The sequence below is a fragment of the Macaca nemestrina genome, chromosome X, assembly GCF_043159975.1.
Source record: "Macaca nemestrina isolate mMacNem1 chromosome X, mMacNem.hap1, whole genome shotgun sequence".
NCBI lineage: Eukaryota > Metazoa > Chordata > Mammalia > Primates > Cercopithecidae > Macaca > Macaca nemestrina.
In genome coordinates, this window is record NC_092145.1 from 62,139,984 (window position 1) to 62,147,526 (window position 7,543).

General features: G+C 41.3%; 2 pseudogenes across 1 annotated transcript; both read right to left on the reverse strand.

Moving 5' to 3' along the window:
• Nucleotides 1-2,233: 2,233 nt before the first annotated feature.
• Nucleotides 2,234-2,940, reverse strand: LOC139360647 (DDB1- and CUL4-associated factor 13 pseudogene; annotated as a pseudogene). The gene has a single exon (XR_011618179.1). The product of XR_011618179.1 is annotated as a DDB1- and CUL4-associated factor 13 pseudogene (transcript).
• LOC105487989 (DDB1- and CUL4-associated factor 13 pseudogene) lies at nucleotides 2,473-3,654 on the reverse strand (annotated as a pseudogene).
• Between the last annotated feature and the right edge of the window lie 3,889 nt (nucleotides 3,655-7,543).

A 7,543-nucleotide genomic window follows, 5' to 3' on the forward strand; every position in this document is an offset into this window, starting at 1 on the left:
AAACATACTGGACCAGAAGAAAACCTCCTTCCTTGAAGGGAAGAACTGAGTCCTGGCACTATTCATCACCTGCTGACCAAAGGGTCTTTGTTCCTGAATAACCAGTAGCAAGATCCAAATTGTACACACCATGGGGCTTGGGTGAAATTCTGAGGTGTGCAGGCTTCTGGTGAGGCCCAGCACATTCACAGCTCTGGTGGCTATGAGGACAGACTCCTGCTTGAGAAAAGCAGAGGGAAAATTAAAGGGGAATTTATCTTGGATTTTAGGTTCCAGCTAGATCATAGCGTAGAAGAGCACCAGGAGTGAGCTTGGGATCCCTGATTCAAAGCATTGGCTCTTGAATGGTCTTTCCAGACATGCTCTGGGCCACAGGGGAGCCCACTGCCCCGAAAGGCCAGTCCCAGGCCTGGCAGAATTCACCACAAGATGACTGAGGAACTCTTGGAATTTATGGAGACATCAACGGTAGCCTGACAGTACTCTCCAAGGGCCTGTGGTAATGGTGGCCATGGTGTGAGACTCCTCTAACTATGGAAAGGGGAGGGAAGAGTGGGAAGGACTTCGTCTTGTGGTTTGAGGGCTAGTTTCGCCACAGTAGAACAGAGTTCCAGGTAGATTCCTAAGTTTTTGACTCCAGTTCCTGGCTCTGGGACAGCATCTCTGGACCTGCCCAGGGCCTAGAAGAACTCACTGTTCTCCTTGAAAGGAAAGACACAAGTCTGGCTGGCTTCAGCAGCTGCTAATTTTAAAGCCCCAGGACCTTGAATGAATATAGGTGGTAAGCAGGTAGTAGTTACAACAGGTCTTTACTGAAACCCAGTGCTGTGCTGGCTTCAGGTCTCACCCAGAACAGTCCCAGTGGTGGTGGCCATGGGGGTACTTGTGTCACCCCACACCCAGCTACAGGTGGTTCAACACATAGAAAGAGATTCCATTTGTTCGAAAGTAAGAAAGGAAAATAAACAAGATTCTCTCCTGAGAAGTCCGGAGAATTCTTCCTGATTATATCCTAGTCTAATAATTGATACCTCCATGAATCTGTAAGAACCACAGCATTACTGAACTTGGTGTTCCCCTTAATGTACACATATCTTAGATTATAACACTCAACTCTGTTTAAATGTCTGGAAAGCCTTCCCAAGAGGGATGGCACAAACAAACACATACTAAGAATACTACAGTAAATACCTAACTACTCAATGCACAGACAGCAATTAACACCCACAAGCTTCAAGGCTATCCAGGAAACCGTAAGTTCACAAAAGAAATAAAGCACCAGGAAACAATGCTAGAGAAACAGATATGTGTGTTGTTTCAGACACAGAAATCAAAATAGCTGTTTTTAGGAAACTCACTCATGATAACAAAGAGAAGAAATTTAGAATAATATCAGATAAAGTTAACAAAGAGATTGAAATAATTTTTAAAAATAAAGCAGAAGTTATGGAGTTGAAAAATGGAATTGACATATTGAAGAATGCATCAGAATCTCTTAGCAGAACTGATCAAGCAAAGAAAGAATTAATGAGCTTGAAGACAGACTATTTGAAAGTACACAAAGGAGACTCAAAGAAAAAGAATAAAGAGATTGAAGCAAGCCCACGAGATCTAGAAAATTTGACAGGTAAGTCGAAGATACAAGGACTGAAAAGAAGGAATAATAAAATACCTGTTTGTGGCCCAAAAAGGAGAGGAACCAGGAGAACCATCCCTAAGTAGATATCCATGAAGACCATTCTTGTGATGCTTTTTTTTTTCTTTTTTTTTTTTTCCTATTTCAGCAGCTTGCTCCCTGAGCTTTTTTGACATGGTTCCGCACTATTCCCAATTGATTAACATAAACACAACATTCCCCTTCAAGGACCAAACAAATACCCCTTTGGGCTGCTATAAGCAGATTTATGCCATAGCCATTTTGGAGAACAATTTGTGCTAGTAAGTTGGCCTGATTTTGGAGGACTTCCTGGGTGTCCAAGATATGTTTGAAGTTGGTGGGGAGTTCCATTGAGAGGGTATATAAGTATGGGCTGTGAGGCTCATACCTATTATTCCCATACTTAATCCAACGGCAATCCCTAGGGCAATCAAATGTATTGCTCGGTTTTCTCTGCTAGAACTGTAAAGTGGGATTGGGAGGAATTGACTGGAAGGAACAATTTGGATGTCTAGGGCTAAGTAAACTAGTGTACAAGTTCTAGTTCAGTTGGCTGGAAGACTTTTTTTTTTTTTTTTCTAGTACCAGCACTTTTATTTGTAGAGTTCTCAAATCAAAAGTAACAAATAATTATACATCAGGATTGTTAGGAATACCAATTATTTTACAACTGCCACTATATGTTTCTTCTTCTCTGACACAATTGGCACAGATCCAGGCTTGCTGTGTTTAATACGATTCACTTCCTTTCGTCGACGAGCTTCTTTCATGATGCGCTGTTCCTGAATCTGGCTGTAGATAGATTTTGGTAGATGTCGATGACGAGCTATACGTTTTATATGAGGATAATGCTGAAATTTTTCCTTCAATTTCTGGTTATAATCTTTGGCTGCTTTTTCTCGTGATGTAAGCACACCCAATTTTTCAGAAGCATTAGCTTTCCACAGGCGAATGTTCATTTCATCAGATCCACACATAATATACTTGCTGTCGGAAGTCCATTTTACACAGATAACATGCTGCATTCTCTTTGTGTGATATACCTCCCTGCTTCGACTTTTGTCTACAGGAAAGATTCGAATAGATTTATCGAAACTAGCAGACACAAACTCCTTCCCAGTGGGAGAGTAATCCACATCAAGCACTGCAGATACATGATCCATATGGACCATTACAGGAGTGTCCAGTGCACGCATATCAAAAGTATATAAGTTATAATCTTCATTTGCTGCTGTAAAAATGAAAGCTTCCATAGGGTTCCAACATATTGTATTTGTTCTCATATCTCAGATAACCTTTTTCAAAGGAGTAGCTTGCCTCATATCGTACAGTACTATATTCCTGTCAGATGCACGACTTCCCAAGAGAAAAGTCTCAACTGGGTTAAATTTAACACTACTTATACTGTCAAATCCCCAGGTCATTGAACATATAGGATTAGTTCTTTGTTCATCCCAAATGTCTACTTGCTGTCCACATGTGGCAAAAACAGCTTCTTTCCAGTGATGATCAATCCCAGTATAGACTGTCTTTCCTAATATCGTATGTAATGGCTCTTCCTCCTCTCCATAGCCTGGCCCATCCATTTTCCACTGCTTCACAGTTTTGTCATCACCAACAGTGAAAAAAGAAGTCCCACAAAAGCGAGTACATATTCCTCGTACAAAGCCTTCATGTGCTTGTATTGTACGGATACAATTCCGCTGAGTCAGGTTCCAAATTCTAACCTCTCCATCGCATGCCCCAGAAAGGATAGTAGCCAGGTTCTTTGGATGCTTTGCCAAGCAATTGACTCCATCACGGTGACCATCCAGAGACGCAAGGAATGGTTTTGTAAATACTCATTCCAGTTTGGTAGCATTTAAAGCTCTTACATATTCTCGTGGGACCTCAAAAGGATGTAAAGTAGGATCATAGTTTCTCGGAACTCTCTGTAAGTCCAACTTGGTTTCGCGGACATAATTGTCCGGATTCCGGCTCAGCATCTTCACCTTCATCTTGCTTGCTCCTACGGCCGGACTCCACGAGCTCTCCGGTACGAGTTCCGCCCACCGCCGCCTACCAAGACTTTTCAGTAAAAACTTCCCTCACTCGGATTTTCTGCAAAGATAACCAATTAGAACAATTTCTAAAAACCAGATGCCTAAACAATATTTTATCCTTGATGACCTTGTTTGTAACTGTAATTTCTAAATTACCAATCACCAAAGCAAGGAGGAATGAACTTCAAGGTTATAATTTACAGAGATCCCAAAAACATCATTTGTTTCGCAGAGGAAGAATGCTTCCTCGGATTTAAGGCAAGATATTAAACTTAGAGTGAAGAAACGAAGTGTGTTTTGCCCTTCTGACCTGAAGAAGAAGTATGAAGCAGCTAGAGTAGCAGTTCTAAGAGGCTGTAAGGCTTGGATATTATAGTTTGCATTTGGGTGGATTTTGTTTTCCCAGAATAACTGAAAACATTGAGAGTCTAGAAAAATCTGAGATTTGGGGTTGCTGAACATGAGAATCTGTAGGCAATTGTTAGGGGAATTCATAACCTTGCAATTTTGCCAAGGAGTTACATCAGGATAAGTGTCTGGAGAGGGCCTCACTGTACAGAAGTGACAGTTTATATTTTGGAGACTTGGGGCATTGAGGTTGGCTAGGCCTGATATTCTAACTGGTACCAAATTATATTTTCCCCCGACACATATTTTCTATTGGTACAATTTATACTTACAGTGTAGTTGCAAAGGGGTTTAGGAACATAACCAACAGGGTTGAAGTAATGTTTGTTTTCTGTTGCTTAAAAAAAAATAGAAGCTTAATGTTTGAGTTGGACTTGTTTAAAAAGGGGGTCTACAACAGGGGATTTTTTCTTGGGTCAGGAAACCTGTCCTTTGAGAGGGTTTATGTTTTTAGCTTGGTTGCGTATTGACTTAAATAGGCAGAGAATGAAGCTACCATGCCTTGTGTATGCTTTTTAGGTTCCTGTGGGAGTGGGGAAACAGGAATTTGGGATACAAGGTGGTGTTAAAAGGGATGAAATTCTGAGTATAAATAGGGAATGTGGAATCATACCTTGCAGAGACTCATAGTAAGCAAAACCAACAATCCTTTGCACACAGAATGTTCTTTCCTTAATAGCTTATGAGTCCCTTCAAGTACAGTGTAATCCACAAGACTTGGCAGAGTAAGGTTCATTGTAAGTGTTAATGCTAGTTGGAGAGATATCCAAGTAACCAGGATGAAGCCCGACATGTTAAAGGTGGCAACATATAGGGAATTCAGGGAGACAGGAAAGGAGAAGGACTATAAAGAGTATAAGAAAAATATTTAAACAAACACCTAGTACCTTGGTATATTGTTGTTGTGGTGTGGAGGCATATGAGATTACTAGGACAAATACAAAGAAATTTTATCTGGGTGGTAATCTTGGAAACCCCCTGCAAATAGCAACCATATCCTACTTCCCTTATAATAGTATTAATGTCAAGAGGATGAAGCTGTTTAAGTGAAGCAGTTGGATAATTACTGTGAGCCTGTGATAGAATTGAGTAAAAAGAGTTAGCTCTAAGAATAAAGTTTAAAAAAGCCGTTGGGCTAATTTCCATCAACTTCAAGAGAGGTCAGAATATTCTAGATTTCTTGGGAAAGCAGGAAGCCCTGGTATTACATGATGTTTTTGGGATCTCTGTAAATTTTAACCTTGAAGTCCATCCCTCCTTGCTTTGGCGATTGGTAATTTAGAAAGCACAGTTACAAACAAGGTCATCAAGGATAAAATATTGTTTAGGCATCTGGTTTTTAGAAATTGTTCTAATTGGTTATCTTTGCAGAAAATCCAAGTGAGGGAAGTTTTTACTGAAAATTTTATGCTATTTTTCCTACAGTATGTGGTATTGCCTTTGTGACATTAAATTATATGGCAAATTAGATAAACCCAAATCTCAAAGTTGGTATGATTGCCTTGAGTCCACCAGTGCTTGCATATTTTTATGTGCTTGACAGAGTGCAAACTGCCTTGATGAGTATCTGTTTGCTAATTTAATAAATAGATTAACTATCTGGGATCTCCACCAGAAATTTCAAAGGACTCAGTAATAGCTTTAATTGTTAGCTGCAGTAGCCAGATTATGTTATGGTGGTTGAGTCACTGACATGTTTATTCTTAAAGAATGAAGTTCAAGGACAAAGGAGAATGTTATTCCATCCAGACTGTAAGAAGGCAGTTAAAGTGCAGAACAATGAAAGTAATGACCAGGATGCAGTTTACAGCTGTAATTAAGTAAAGAAGTCAGGAAAGAGTAGAATTCATTGAATTTTAAGGAAAGTTAAGGGAGTAAGGAAAAAGAAACTCCTTGAAGCTAGAGTTGAGAATTAGGGTTAATATTACCTGAATCCAACTCAGAGTCTGAGTTTGTCTAAACAACAGATAGAGGTTGGTTTGGCTGCGTCCTCACCCAAATCTCATTTTGAATTATAGTTCCCCAAATCCCCACATGTCATGGGAGGGACCAGGTAAAGACAACTGAATCATGCAGGTGGTTTCTCCCATCCTGCTCTCGGGAGATCTGATGGTTTTATAAGGGGTTTCCCCTTCCCTGGGTACTCATTTTTCTTCTCCCTGCCACCATGTGAAAGAAGGATGTGTTTGCTTCCCCTTCCACCATAATTGTAAGTTTCCTGAGGCCTCCACAGCCATGCAGAATGGTGAGTCACTTAAACCTCTTCTCTTTATAAATTACCCACTATCAGGTATGTCTTTGTTAGCAGCATGAGAATGCACTAACAGAGGAAACTGTTAGTGGAGTGCTCCTATAAAGATATCCAAAACTGTGGAAGCAACTTTGGAACTGGGTAACAGTCAGAGGGTGAAACAATTTGGAGGTCTCAGAAGAAGACAGGCAGATGTGGGAAAGTTTAGAACTTCCTAGAGACTTGTTAAATGGCTTTGACCAAAATGCTAATAGTAATATGGACAATAAAGTCCAGGCTGAGGTGGTTTTAAATGGAGATGGGAAACTTGTTGGGAAGTGGAGTAAAGGTCACTGTTGCTATATGCAAGGAGACTGGTGGCATTTTGCTCCTGCCCCAGAAATCTGTGGAACATTGAATTTGAGAGACATGATTTAGGGTATCTGGCCGAAGAAATCTCTAAGCAGCTAAGGATTCAAGAGGAAGGAGAGAATAAAAGTTTGGAAAATTTCAGCCTGACTATGGGATAGGAGAAAAAAATCCCATTTTCTGAAGAGAAATTCAAGCCAGCTACAAAAAAAATTGCATAAGTAATGAGGAGCTGGATATTAATCACCAAGACACTGGGGAAAATATCTCCAGGGCATGTCAGAGACCATCAGAGCAGCCCCTCCCATCACAGGCCCCAAGGCCTAGGAGGGAAAAGTGGTTTCCTGGGCCAGGTCCAGGCCCCCGCTACTATATGCAGCCTTGGAACTTGGTGCCCTACATCCCAGCCAGTCCAGGCATGGCTATAAGGGGCTAACGTACAGCTCAGGCCATTGCTTCAGAGAGTGCAAGACCCAACCCTTGGCAGTTTTCACATGGTGTTGGGCCTGTGGGTGCATAGAAGTCAAGAATTGCAGTTTGGAAACCTCTGCCTAGATTTCAGAGTATGTATGGAAAGGCCTGGATATTCAGGCTGAAGTTTGATGCAGGGCCAGAGCCCTCAGGGAGAAGCTCTGCCAGGTTAGTATAAAAGGAAAATGTGGCTTAGAAGCTCCCACCCAGAGTCCCCACTGGGACACTGCCTAGTGGAGCTCTGAGAAGAGGGCCACTGTTCTCCAGACCCCAGAATGATAGATCCACAAACAGCCTGCACCATGTTCCTGGAAAAGCTGCAGACACTCAATGCCAGCCTGTGAAAGCAGCCTGGAGTAGGACTGT